Below are 14,925 nucleotides of genomic sequence, written 5' to 3' on the forward strand. Positions count from 1 at the left end.
CAGCGGGGGCAGGGGGTAGAAGGGCCCCGTCGGGGCGGTGGGGGGGGAGGAACAGGAGGGCCTGGCGGTGCGGAGACTGCCGGGCATTCACGGGCGAAATGTCCTGGCTCACCACATTTGAAACAGGAGGAGTTAAGTGTCATGGCTGTCGTGACAGCCTTGGCGAAAGAAGCAGCCTCTTGGTCGAGGCCATTACAGGCAATTACCCAATCGTCTATCGACTTTTCCCTCACGGGAGCGATCGCCTGTCGACAAATGGGGCTGGCCCCTTCAAGGATAATTTCACGGGCGAGAGCGCGCCGAGCCTGTTCATCGTGGACCCTGCACTCACACGCCCGGAGGACTCTGGAAACATAGGTAGAAAAGTCCTCATCCTTGGTCTGTGTGAGCTTAGTGAACTTGTCAGCACTACTGGCAGTGCAGGCGCGAAAGGCCCGTAGGGCAACCTCACGAATCTGAAGTCAGAAGCCAGCCGGAGCGCGGTAGTAGGCCACAGCCTGGCTAAACTGACCGGTGCCGGTGAAGTCTTCCAGTGGGTAATTAACACCCATTGCGGCGTTGGCCGCAACCTGCTTTTCAGCCTCGGCATGAAAATGGGCGCGCCAATTTATAAACTGGCCGGGTGTGAGGATGGCACGGGCCAGTTGGAGCCAATCGAGGGGGATGCACAGAAGGGTGGACATCTCCTCTAACAAATGCTGAGCATAAGGGCTGCCTAACCCATCCTCCTTAACGGCCTTGCGGAGCTGCTTAACACTTTCCGCATCATGTGGGTACCAAGGAAAGGGGCGCTGAGGGGTGGGAGTTATGTTAAGGGGAAAGCAGGCGGTAGGAGGCGGCAGGGAGGCAGGTGGAGGTGCCCCGGTGGGGGAGGAATACGGGTCCAAAAATAGGCTAGAGGGGGCCGCGCGTGCGGCAGCTTGGCACGGATCAGATGGAGGGGGCTGCCAGGGGGAGGCGGAGCCAGGGGGGCCGCTGGCGCGGAGGGCGCGAGAGGAGCCACTGTCCATGCGGTGTTACAAAATGGCTGCGGGCCGTCCCCAGCGGTACTATAAAATGGCGGCGGGCCACAAAATGGCCGTGGGCTACAAGATGGCCGCGGACCGCCCTGCCCAGAGGGGTAAAATGGTGGGGAGGGAGCTTCCGGCCCACCCAGGCAGGAAGTCATCGGGGGGAGGGAGGGGTAAAGGGACCTCCCCTTTTTGAGTGAGGAAGAAGGCGGAAGTCCGCCATCTTGAGAGTGCTTCCCCTTTTCGGATGGTGAAGAAGGCGGAAGCCCGCCATCTTGGGAGTGCTTCCCCTTTACGAGCGAGGAAGAAGGCGGAAATTCGCCATCTTCACCGGTGCTCGGCACTGCAAGATTACACTGTTTAGGGGGACAATTTTCGAGCGCGTTATTAAGGCGCTCAACAAGCGACTCAGAGTCGGAGTCAGAGCAGGCATCAGGATCCCGATCAGGATCCTGGTTAAAGTCGCCGTCCTGACAATCACGGCGGCGGCGGTGGCGCAGCCGGGGGGAGTCGATGGTAGGGGCGCCTTGAAGGCAGGAGCAGATGGTAAAAAGTGCCGGTAATAAGCCAGGAGGGAATCTTTTACCCTCCTGCTCCACAGCAGAAGTGACCCTATCTATAAGGCGAGTATAGGTATCCGGGTCCCAGAGCTGACACGTGGTAAGCCACGGATTAAAGGGGAGAAGAAGGTCCCAATATACTTGGAGCTGTTTCAAAGAGATCTTACACCGGTGAGTGTCTAGGAGACCGGCGAGGGCCCGAACTTGCGGGGCTTGCTTAGCAGAAAGGATGTTACCCATTGCTAATGGCCTTTTGGAGCCGATAAGAGAAGGGGCCCTTACCTTGAGAGCGCGGCGATGGGAGCCGAGGGGCGCGGTGAGATGAGGGGTTGGAGCCGGTGGGGCTCTGACGGTGGTCACGGGCCAAGAGGAGGCCCCAACAAGGGGAAAGCGGAACTAAGAGCTCCTTAGGGGAAGAGGAGAACGACGAGCAGTGGAGCAAGGTGAAGGGGGTCCTTACCTTGCCCCACGTTGGGTGCCAGCTGTGGCGGCTTGCTCGGTCGGTGGCGGTGGGGTCTGGCTGCCAAAGAGGGGTCGGTCCAGCTTTGGACGAGGGGTCGGTCCGGCTTGGGACGAGGGGTCGATCCGGCAGCAGACGAGGGGTCGGTCTCACAGGGGTTGCGCGGTTCGGCTGACGGGGTCGCCCGGCGAAGCCGGCGACGAAGAGGTCACCCGGAGAAGCAGGCGACGAACTGGGGACAAGGGAGGCCAGGCCCTTGTCGGGGGCTCTCAGGACTGGAGGGCGCATGGCAGAAGAACTACCGCGGAGATGAGGTAAACACGCAGGTCCAACTTTCTTGAGGAAGTGGCTACAGTTTTATAGGGGCTGGGGAAGGCTGATTGGTCGAAGCTTATGCCATGTTCTGATTGGTTGCTGCAAGCAGTTACTGGGGAGAAAGGTTGGTGGGAGGTACTGGAAGGGGGAGGGGTGGTGGTTAGGGATTGGCTGTTGCTGTTGCTGGGTGAAGTGGCAGGGTTTAGGGATTGGTGGCTGCCGTTGCTGGGGTAGAGGGCAGACTTGAGTTTCCCGCCTTGCGCCTGGCTGTTGCTGCTGTTGGTTGGGGGGGGGGAAAGGCAGACTGGAATTTTCCACCCTGCGCCTGCGCAGGGAGAAAGAAGAAGAAGGGTGTTGCCTCATAAGGCATCGTGTGGCGCTATCCGGGAGGAGGGGCGGCCGCGGAAGCATGGCTGCCGAGAAGGGGAAACCCGAGGGCACTCTGCGCCCATGCCGAGCTCCCTTCAGGGGTGGCGGTGAGTCCGACCAGCCACCCTATTATGGGGGCAGCGGCTTGGAATTAGGCCTACGGCGGCCGCTCCCCCGCCAGGCCAGCAAACCACACTTCAGCCCGAGGGGTGACCGCACCTGGAAATATATATTCCTTTCTTTCTCATTCTTCCTTCCTTCATTGCTCACTTCCTACCTTCCTTTTCTCCGACTATCACCATTGTGCCTTCCATATTTAAAGAGACCACAATAGTTTGACTTCATTCCACCCTTTTTCACTCTAGAATCTAAATTGGTGTTTACAAAGGAAAAAATCATTATCAAGATCTACTTCTTTGAAGAGGACAACAAAAAGAAAATAAACATAAAACATTGCATTGAAAATACCCAATAATACTTAATATTTATTAGATGCCTTTGATGTGCTACTTTTAAAATGCTTTTCTTTTCTCAATTATCAATTCTATGGAACTAGTAACTATTACTATTCACACTTTACATATGAGGAAGCTTGGGCATAGAGCGTTTGAATAACCAGTACAAAGTCATAAAACAATAGAAGTAAGGACAGCCTAAATTCCAGAGTCTGAGCCCATAACTATTATTTTATGCATTAAATCTATTATTATTTTCATTATAATAATACAGTTACTCCACAAGAACAAAATCAGAACAAAATGGAATATGAAATCTTTGTTATTCCTATTCAAGATTTCCATTTTAATTTCCACAAGTAACTCCTCTGTGTCTTGTTCTCAGACTGACTTGACCTTTGGTTCTCAGGTTTCGCTTACCTTTAGTGTTCACACTCAGATATTTTGCCCAGGTCTAAAGTAGCTTCATCTATTGCTGCTCAGACTGATGCTTTTTTAGAGGCTTGTTTCCAGTCATCTGGGAGCTCCAGAGAAACTTAAACCAGCCAAGTGCAAAGTTCCACAGATGACCAAGCAATGATGTGTGGAGACATTTTTGAGAATGTCCATTCATCTTACAGGTTTTCTACAGACTGTATTATAAGCAAAGTTTGGTAGCAGAGACTAACTCATTTATTACCTCAGAAAAACCCTAGGGCGTTAAATCAAGATGCTGAGAAATCTGCACCAATTATAAACTTCAGTGAACAGAACAGTATGTTTCCTTCACAAAACATGACAAATAATCAGACCCAAACCACAGATTTATTAAGAAATTTAGAAAATATCTTGTGAAGTCACTAACCTGCTGGGTCAGATATTGGATAATCACATTCTTTGGACTGACACAAGTACTGGACCTGACGTGCAGCTCCCACCTGGCTCAATCCAGAATCCCAGAATAGGTTTCGATATTGAAGAGTTCTTTTTGGCTTCCAATATCCAAACTCAAAGGGAAGAGAGTGAATTTAGCAGCCTGAACACTGAGCCAGTCTTGGAATCCCTGGACATAGAAACCCAAACTGACTTGGTACTTGTGGACACCTCTGCTCAGTCGTACAGTTTTAGGGAAGATGCTAACTTCTTAGGTCTTGAAGTGTTTGCCAGGAAGACATGGACAGATGTAAACTTCTTTTTAGACAGTAGGGTTCATCTGCCTCTGGGTAGTATTCTGAAACACTCCACCTTTTCTGTGAGCACTGATTCAGCTGATGCAGAAGCACGAACAGAAGCAATTTCCACTGCTGAAAGCCTACCTGCTCTAGAAAGCAAAGTCCAGTTGGGCAGTACAGAAACACAGGCCATGGAACCCTGGGGAGTTTGTTTTTCACCAGCAGTGAGACTCAAGCAGCCATACATGACTTCCTTCTAGCCAAATAAGTTTGTAGTCTCAGTTAAGTTCTGTGGAAACTCAGGCAGGTGCAGAACTACAGTCTCCAATTTCTAAAAATGAAGTCCACGTGCAGGAAGGCATTGAGAGTTTTCTTCTGGATTTAGGAAATGGGGAACCGGGACAACGGTATTAACTATCGAATGTAGGAAATTATGCAGATGCTTAGATTCTTTGGGGTTCTTTGCCTTTTGTACTTGTAATCATGAAATTTGTGTATAAATGTATTATAAAGTGTATGATGTTGGTCTAAAATAACGTGCATGATAACATTTATATAATAGCATTATTTATTATAACAAAGTTAGAAAAACATCAATGCATAACTACAGGTCACTGATCAAATAAGTGTTACATCCATAAAACAAAATATGACAAGATTTAAAATGATTTTATAGAAGAAAAAATGTATTGCCCCATCGGTTAAAAATATTATCAAGTTATAAATTTAATATTTAAATTACATGTAAAATATAATTATATATTTCACCTTGCAGGAGAGTATTTTTAAAATGTATATAACTAAAGAAATGCTACTCATGCTAAACATATGTATCTATAAAATCAGCAGTATAAACCAGGTAATTAGAATAAACCATTAAAATTTCTTATAATCCCCATTTAAAAAACCAACAATTAAAAAAATTAACCCTATATACTAAATACTTGATGACAAATGCCATCAATTTTATTTCATGTCTTTGAGCTTTTATATGTGTGTGAACTGAAGAATATGAAAGAGTTATAATTTCACTATGATTATTTCTATCTTTCCCTCCAATTTCATTACAAATTTAGTACTTGCAAGTTGTAAATTTAAGATTTTAAAATAATTGAATGAAATAATAAAAGAGTACACAAGGGGGAGGAAGAATTCTTATCAAAAATCAACTTGGTCTAGGCATTGAAGTAAATAGGAACTTTGTATTTTCAAAAATTAGAAAAACAATGACTAAAATACTGCCAATAATTCTGAATTCAGGACTCAGATTAATATGCTGTCAAAATAGTGAGTTTTACATAAAAAGTTCCTCATGGTTAATTGTATCTCCACTCAAAAACAATTCATTTAAATTTCAAAAACCATTCATTTGCATAAAGTTACTTTTAGAATTGACTGAACTATACCTATGTATGATGGTACAAGAAAATCAAGTGTACTTTCTTCACATAAAAGCATAAATGAAATAATTTAACTAACAATAGAAAACATTGTAGAAATTTGAGCTAGCCTATATCTTGGTATAGTTTTGACTATAAATCATACAACGTATAGCTTTTGTGGAACTGAACAAAAAATGTGAAAAATAAAAGGAATACACATATATTTTATTGTCATATTCCTCTTGAATTTTAGCAATAATTAAGCAATGTCAAAAAGAATAATACAAGTCATTTAAATGCTTGTGTTTTTAATTTGATTTTTACTTTTTCATAAACCATATTAAGTCTATGCATTGCCAAGTGAATAAATATAGGCAATCTGATTTTTATGTAAGGGCCCTTCGTAAATATAGATAAATGGATTTCCTGTAAAGTTGAATCATTGTGTGTGCTACCAGCAGGGTATGACATTGCCAATCTCACTATCCAAGGCTGGCATTAAACATTCTCCTCATTTTAACATTTGCCAATATGATATGGCACAACAGAATCTCATAAGTGTTTTTATTTTAATGTCTTTAGTTACTAGAGAGCTTGAACAGTCTTCATCTGTGCATCTGTATTTCCTTTATTGTGGTACATGGTTGTGTTTGTTTTGTTTTTTTTCTTTGTCTTATGAGAGAACATTAAGGATTGAGGACATCATCTTTAACTGTATTTCTCTTACAACATGAGATTTGATATTCTGTTATTAATTTATACAATGTGTGAGAAAGAGTACTTTCTCATCTCCTGTGCAAAGTAGACCAAGCATAGTGTCTTATGTTACATTTTTCTACATCTCCAAATATATAATAAACTTTAAATTAGACAAATTTGTTACATTTATATGGTGAGATACTTCGCTAATTAAAATATGTTTACATGCTAACTTTCAAGTGCTTCTATAAGAACAGTATCACTTCATCCCTTTACTAAAATTGACTCAATTTTCCAGGATTACACAGTCCATTTTGAAATACTCCCAAATAACATTAACAGAGATAAGAGTGGGGCATTTCCATATTAAATATTGCTCTAGAAAATGGGCATTTTCTACTATAGGCTTAGGTTTTCAGAGCCAAATTAAAATTGGATTTTGTACCTACTTTATAGAAGGTATCATTTTCTATTTGATTAATTCTGAAGTTTTATTCACTCCAAGAAATGCTTTTTGAGTACTTACTGTGTCTTCGCATTATGTATGTTGAATAATGTAAGAGATGTACTATAACACTATGGGCTATACAATATTATTAGGGACAAAAACACATATATAAAAGGTTAATTTTTTCACATATGTATTTATAAAACCTAACTACAGCCAAATAGAATGGCAAACAGCACCATGAACTGAGAAATATTTTTGTTTTAAGAGACATTTATAAAATAGTCCAAGTGCTAGATAGGAAAGAATTAACCACTAGTATTACTGGGAATGAGAAAAGAAGAAAAAAGAACGATCTCTCTGGCTAGGGTGCACCAGAAATGTTTATGGAAGAGAGGGAAATTGAGTGGAGTTTTTAGGCACTGAGATTACTCTCCTAACAAAAGCATTATTAAGAGGCCTTGAGAATATTGGGTCACCTAAAATTTTAAGAAAATCATCTCTATAAGTTTACAGCAGGATACTGAGCTGAAATAGGACTTAGCTCACAATATGAAATCATGATCATAAAAAAATACCACTCTCTGAAATAAATATTCACTAAAATAAATAATAGATTTTATTAGTCATCTGTACAAATCTTCCCCAGTGGTACATACATAAGAAATAATTTCTGGATGGCAACTGATAATTTTCCTAATCCTCATCAGATTCCTTGATGCTTTCCTTAAAATGAGACCTTAATTTTAAGTATAACAAATGTAAAATAAACTGCAATGTCAGGCATTATAATGCCTGTCAGGAAGTAATAATTGTTCCTGTAAATTTCAATGAAGACTATTGAAGAAAAGAGAAATGAATTTTCAGCTGAAATGATCATTTTTCAAATCCCTTTAGAAGTTGTAACCCTACATGGAAGATGAATTTGAAATGACAGACTAGGACAGTGCTCTTTAATAGATTTTTCTCATCTGTTTCTCATCATTATGACTGTAAGACCAGAGAGGACCCACTGAGATCAGTGTTTAACTTCAATAACATCCAATTGGGTTATTAAGTATGGATTTCATGAAAGTAATTTATGTTTAGATACACTAATTACATGGTAGCATGAATCACACTTCCATGAAATCTGCACACTATTGGGCATATCAATAAAGCTGAGGCGATGGATTTAGCCCAGTGGTTAGGGCATCCATCTACCACATGGGAGGTCCGCGGTTCAAACCCCGGGCCAACTTGACCCATGTGACGCTGGCCCATGCACTGTGCTGATGTGTGCAAGGAGTGCCCTGCCATGCAAGGGTGTCCCCCACATAGAGGAGCCCCACATGCAAGGAGTGCACTCCATAAGGAGAACCGCCCAGCATGAAAGAAAGTGCAGCCTGCCCAGGAATGTTGCCGCACACACGGAGAACTGACACAACAAGATGACGCAACGAAAAGAAACACAGATTCTCGTGCCACTGACAACAACAGAAGCGGACAAAGAAGACGCAGCAAATAGACACAGAGAACAGACAACCAGTGTGGGGGGGGAGGGGAGAGAAATAAATAAATAAATAAATCTTTAGAAATAAATAAATAAAGCTGAGATAATTAATATTTAAAATTGAAGAATAGGTCCTAAATAGAATATAGTTCATGAAGTATAGCTTAAAACTAAACAAAACAAAGCACAAAAAATACTCATTACTCTTTTGAGTTTGTCTTATTTTTCAATATTTGGGATAAAAGATGGCCATTTTCTTAACACACATAGTAGCTTTGTAAACGACATTTTTAAAATCAAAAGACAACCATTCAAGCCATAAAACTTAAGAGAAAATAATTTTAAGATAGTTTTACTTTTACAGCATGAGAGACCCCTTGTGTATTCTTTTTTAGAAAAGTTGTGGGTTTATAGAACAATCATGCATAAAGTACATGATTCCCATACACCACCCTATTATTAAGTACTTGCTTTGGTGTGGAACATTTGTCACAATTGATGAAAGTGTATTTTTATAATTGTACTAATAACTATAATCCAGAGTTTAGCTTAGGGTACACGATTTGTGTAGTGCAGTTTCATGGATTTTCTTTTTTAACTTATTCTATCATACATATAACCTAACATTTCCCCTTTAACCACATTCGCATATTTGTCAGTGATGCCAATTACATTCACAATGTCGTGCTACCATCACCACCATCCATTACCAAAACATTTCCATCATTCCAGATAGGAACCTAATGCATGCTAAGCCTTAACTTCCCATTTCCTATCCCTACTTTATCTCTTGGTAAACTATAATCTAGATTCTGACTCTGTGGGTTTGCTTTTTCTAATCATTTCCAATCAGAAAGATCATACAATATTTGTCCTTTCATGTCTGGCTTATTTCATTCAACATGATGTCTTCAGGGTTTATCATGAGGTTGCATGAATCAGAACTTCATTCCTTTTTATGGCTGAATTATATTCCATTGGATATATATGCCACACTTTGTCAGCTCATCAGTTGATGAACAGTTTGGCAGTTCCTTTGAAACTTAAGTGTATAGCTATATGACCTGGCAATCTCATTACTATGTATGCATATTCCCAAAAGATTTGAAAGCCGGGATTCAGATATTTGCATATGCAGTGCTCATAGTGGCTTTATTCATAAGTGCTAAAAGATGGCAGCAATCCTTGTGTACTCTTGATTGTAGTTTTTAAAATTTTTTGTCTGTTTTACCTCCAGTCATAAATAACTTGAGAGCCAGGAGTGTGTGTGTGTGTATGTGTATGTGTGTGTGTATTTGTGAGAGAGAGAGAGAGAGAGAGAGAGAAATTGTACTGTGTGATTTTTAAAAACTCTTCCTAGAAAAATCAGATTTTGCTTTTTTATTTTTTTCACACTTGACAGGTATGTACATGAAGATAAGAATCATGATAGGCTGTTGAATAGTTTATCTGTTTGTAGTTTAGCTTCAAATATATGACTCTAAAATTCAGAATAGATACATCACTTGGTGTAGTTCAGATAATTGATTCATAAGTCAGCTGCATCAGGCAGGTTTTGATGGTATCTTTATAAATAGGCCAGGGCTTTCAAATACCTGATGATATCTCTCATGCTGACATGAAAGGCATTTAGAGGTTGGAATATGCTACCAGTACAACTTGTATTTTAGATACAGTTTATGAGGCCTATTAACTTCCTATAACACAAGCTGCAAAATATCACTGAAATGTAGTAAAGTAAGTGATAATACAAGAAATGCTTTTACAGTTGTTTTAAAGGAGCAATGTAAGGTAATGTCTTTTATATTAGTTGTTGAGAAATAAAAAGGCAAGCAACTTTAAGACGCTTAAAACAAGAACAAAATACTAATAAAAATAGGAGCTTTAAAAAGGCCAGAGACAATATCCACCATAGCCTACTGCTGAAGGTGGATTCTCTGCTGCGTGTAAGATTGAGCCTGTCTTTGCAAAATGCATTTGCCTGGTCTGTCTTCACAATTTCAGGTGCATGTGCACATACCCCTTTTTCCTAAAATTAGGTTTTTATCTCATTTTAAATTTAAATACCATATTTATTGAACAACTATAAGCATACAAGATTCTGGACTAGAATTAGTGTGTTAAATGAACCTATTTGGTAATTCTAACCATCTTTCTGCATACTTCATTAATTTTCTTTAGATTTTTCACAACTACTGGAGTGCAAGCATTTACACAACATCTTATTCCACCATTTCCCTTCCTGGCAGTGACTTCCAAGTGAGTTCTCCTGTCCATAGAGGACTTTTCAAGGTGCTGCTCCCCCTCCCCATTCTGTACCACAAATATGTGCACCCAGCCCATACCATCCTAGAGGGTATCTATATTCATTTATTTGTTAACCTTTCCAACAGATACTTACTGAACACCTACTATATTTCAGGACTTACTCTAAACACTGAGGATACAGTATTCAATGACCTAATTTTTAATGAAAGTTACTGATATTCTGCTACAATCAACTATTACCATGCTATATCCCTGTCCTTATCAAAATCTAAAGCTGTAACTCATCTAAATTCTTTCTTCTTATTTCTCCAATCTCCAACCATATGTTCTTATTCTTTCAGGACAACCATTCTAATACCTATATACCCTATTTCTTATTTGAATTGACTAAACTATTTCATAAATATGTCCATTCCAATTTTAATCTCTCATTTTTGAGATATTATTTTATGTGCTGATATTTAGTTGAAACAACTCTACCATTTTTCTTTATTTTGTATCATCATCAGTTTCCCTCACTGCACATTTTTCTTCCTTTCTCAAAATTTTGTTTTATAAATTTTAACCTCCAGACTGACTATAATTTCCATCTGTTCTCTTGTAACAATCCAATTCTGGGAGTCTTGATTCAGATATTGTAAAATAATATAATATATAAAGTAATTTGGTGCCTAAGTTTCAACAAATTTTCTAATGGTAAATCCAATTTGGGGACATCCATAGGAAATAAAATATTGCAAATTTTCTTACTAGACCACTTAGGGAGAATAGAAACTTCAATGATTTATTTATTCAATCTTCCCTGAATGAATATTTTTGAGTACCTTTTGTTTGCCAAGAACTATACTAGGAGAAGGAACATTTCAATAAAGAATAATTAAAAGGCCTATTCCATCATGGAATCCATTAAATTTCAGTGGGAAGAGAGACTATAGATGCATAAGTATTTAAATAAACTGGATGACACCAAGTAGTGATAAGCAATATAAAAAAAAAAAGGTGAGGTCTCCACATCCAGCCAAGATATAGTGGAATAGTATGGATTTACTCTGCTACCTAAAACTAAAAACTGGGATAAATGGATATATAAAATGGCAATTATCCAGACATTGGACATCAGGTAATGAAGAACAGTGATCATTGAGAGAGTAAATATCTGAGGTGACTACTGTAATTAGCCCAGGATTGCCTAGATGAAGTTTCCAGATTATTAGGCAGGGTGGGGCAACCCATGCAGAACCAGGCAATCTGTAAGAGAAGGAGACAGAGCTGAGAGAATGGCAAACCCAAGGCAGCAAAAGTTTCCAGACCAGAGTAATGGAGAGGAGATAGTTAGAATGAGAGAGAATCCCAAAAAACTCCAGAGGGCCCTCTTCTGGTTGAGTATGGGTTGGCGTATGGATATGAGGGAACTATAATGACAGGGGAAGAACTAGCCCCCAAAACTAAAGGGAACAGTTCACAGAGTTCACACAGGTCTAAAAATAGTGCTTCTTCCCAACAGAAAGAGTGGAAAAACCCATAATTCATGGGGTATCACTTCAAGTCTTGTCTCAAAAGCACCCAATTAACAATTAAATCTCTTCTAAACTGCCCAACAAATCTTAAATAGCTGAAAGAATTAAACTGATTCCAGGTAACATATATGTGTGCCAGAAAAACATGCTCCAGAAAATTTTCATTACAGCAAAAACATCCAGAAGCTAATGAGGAAAAAAAAACAACATGTAATCTAGAAGAGAGTGAAGCAACATCTTTTAGTACAGGAAGAAAAAACTCATCCTAGAATTCTTTACCCTGCAAAAATGTCCTTTAAGAATGAAGATGTAATAAAGGTTTTGCAGACAGACATAAACTGAAAGAATCACCCACAGGTGGACAGGGCAAGAAATGTTAAAGGAATTCCTTCAAGCAGAAGGAAACTGATACTAAATGAAAAAAATAAATAAATAAATGAAAAAAAATAAATTCATTTTCTGTAACTGTCAAAAAAATTAAAATACCTCTAACTCAGCAGCTGAAAACAAAATGAATTTATTATCTTATAGTTTTGTAGGTTAGAAGTTTGACTTGGGTCTCCCTGAACTAAAATCTGGGTATTAGCAGGACTGCATTCCTTTATGGAGGCTCTTAAAGGAGAATCTCTTCCCTTCCTCTTTCAGACTGTTGTCAGAAGTCAGTTCCTGGCCGTTGTATAACTAAAGTCCCGTTTCCCAGCTGATTAGTAGTTGAGACCATTCTCAGCTTCTAGAGGCCACCCATATGCCTCAGCTTATGACCCCATACCTCCGTCTTCAAAGACAGCAATGAAGATTCTAATGCCCCTAGTAGCAATGCTTGTTTGTTGTTTATAACATATGCAGAGGTAAAGTGAATGACAAAATATGTAAAGAAAAGGAGGAGAGCAAAAGAATCATACTATTCTTACACTATATATGAGGTAGAATAATCTCATTTAGAGGTAAATTGTAATAAGGAAAATCGGTATAGTGTAAGTCCTAAAGCAATCACCAAAATAATACAAAAAAGAGATGGTTTTTAAGAGAAGAAAAGGGATAAAATGAAATCATTTTAAAAGTCAATTAAGCAAAAAGAAGATAGAAACAAGATGGAAAAAGAAACAGAAAATGGAACAATTAGGAAAAAATCTTAAATTAGTAGAATAAAATCTAAACATAAAATAACTTCAAATATTTAAGCACAAATGATTTTGTGCAGAAAAGCTGGCCGAGACTCCATCCTTAGAAAGACCCACTTGCAATGTTGGCATGTGCCTGGCACCTAGAAAGTTGACTGATAAACTGTTGTCTATATTGATATAAAACTTTTCTAAATAATAAGAGTGGCTCTATACTAAACTGCTTGTACACAGACACTATAGATTATGTTGAACACTTGCTTTCCTTCTGGGAACTGGAATTTTGGCTAATGCTAGGCAGAGGGTGCTTATGGGATTGGTCCCCAATAAACACCTTGGGCACAGAGTCTCTTGTGAACTTCTCTGATACACCATACTTTGCACATGTTTTTATAACTGATTGCTAGAGGAATCAAGGACATTCTGCCCCTCTCCACTGGTAGAGGACTCTTGGAAGCTTGCTCTTCATTTTCCATTTCCTCATTTTCCTTTGCTGGCTTGCTTTAGCTAGAATGAATCTTTCCTGGGGTACAGCTATGTGCTGAGTCCTTCTAATAAGTCACTGAACCTACACGTGGTCTTGGAGAGTACCCAAGCACAAGTTCAATACCCAGGGGTTGTCAGACTAGTTAAACCAAATGAGGCCCAATGATATACCAGGTACAAGACACCCAATTTAATATAAAAACACAAATAAGGGGAAACGGACTTGTCCCAGTGGTTAGGGCGTCCGTCTACCACATGGGAGGTCCGGGTTCAAACCCCGGGCCTCCTTGACCCGTATGGAACTGGCCCATGCGCAGTGCTGATGCGCGCAAGGAGTGCCGTGCCACGCAGGGGTGTCCCCCGCGTAGGGGTGTCCCCCGCGTAGGGGAGCCCCACGCACAAGGAGTGCCCCCTGTAAGGAGAGCCGCCCAGTGCGAAAGAAAGCGCAGCCTGCCCAGGAATGGCACCACCCACACTTCCCGTGCTGCTGACGACAACACAAGCGGACAAAGACACAAGACGCAGCAAATAGACACAGAGAACAGACAACCGGGGGAGGGGGAAATTAAATAAATAAATAAAATAATTAAAATAAAAAATAAAAAATAAAAACACAAATAAGTTAAATATGAAAATATAAAAAATGATGAAAAATGATATACCATACAAACACTAACCAAAAGAATGTTGAAGAGGCTATATTAATATCAAAGTAGATTGCACTGTAAAGAATGGTACCAGAAATAGTCATTTCATAATTATAGTCATTTCATCAAGAGGACATAACAACGCTGAGTGTTTATATACCTAATAAAAAGGTTCAAAGTGCACGCCATGGACTATAGTTGGTGGTACTAATCTAATCATGCTCTTTCATAACCTGTAAAAAAAGTTCCACAACAATGTAAGGTGTTGAGGGGGTGATGTATAGGAATTCTGTACATTATGCAAGATTGCTTTGTAACTGCACAACTTTTCTAATTAAAAAAATACATGAAGAACTGAAAGTAGAATAGATGATAAATCCATAGTTATAGTCAGATATTAATTATTTCTTTCTCAATAATTAATAGAAAAAGGAGGTAGAAAATAAGAAATGATATGACTCAAATAATACTATTGACCAACTTGACCTAATTTACAATTATAAACTCATCCAAAAACAACAGAATGCACATTCTTTTCAAGTTCC

The 14,925-nt window shown here is 39.8% G+C and overlaps 1 protein-coding gene and 1 pseudogene across 1 annotated transcript in view; both read left to right on the forward strand.

The window, feature by feature from the left end:
* Positions 1-14,925, forward strand: part of PIK3C2G (phosphatidylinositol-4-phosphate 3-kinase catalytic subunit type 2 gamma) — a 646,925-nt gene that overhangs the window by 54,402 nt on the left and 577,598 nt on the right. The gene's annotated exons all lie outside the window — the stretch shown is intronic.
* Positions 3,480-4,762, forward strand: LOC101430289 (ATM interactor-like; annotated as a pseudogene).

Source organism: Dasypus novemcinctus, chromosome 20 (genome assembly GCF_030445035.2).
Source record: "Dasypus novemcinctus isolate mDasNov1 chromosome 20, mDasNov1.1.hap2, whole genome shotgun sequence".
Classification (NCBI taxonomy): Eukaryota; Metazoa; Chordata; class Mammalia; order Cingulata; family Dasypodidae; genus Dasypus; species Dasypus novemcinctus.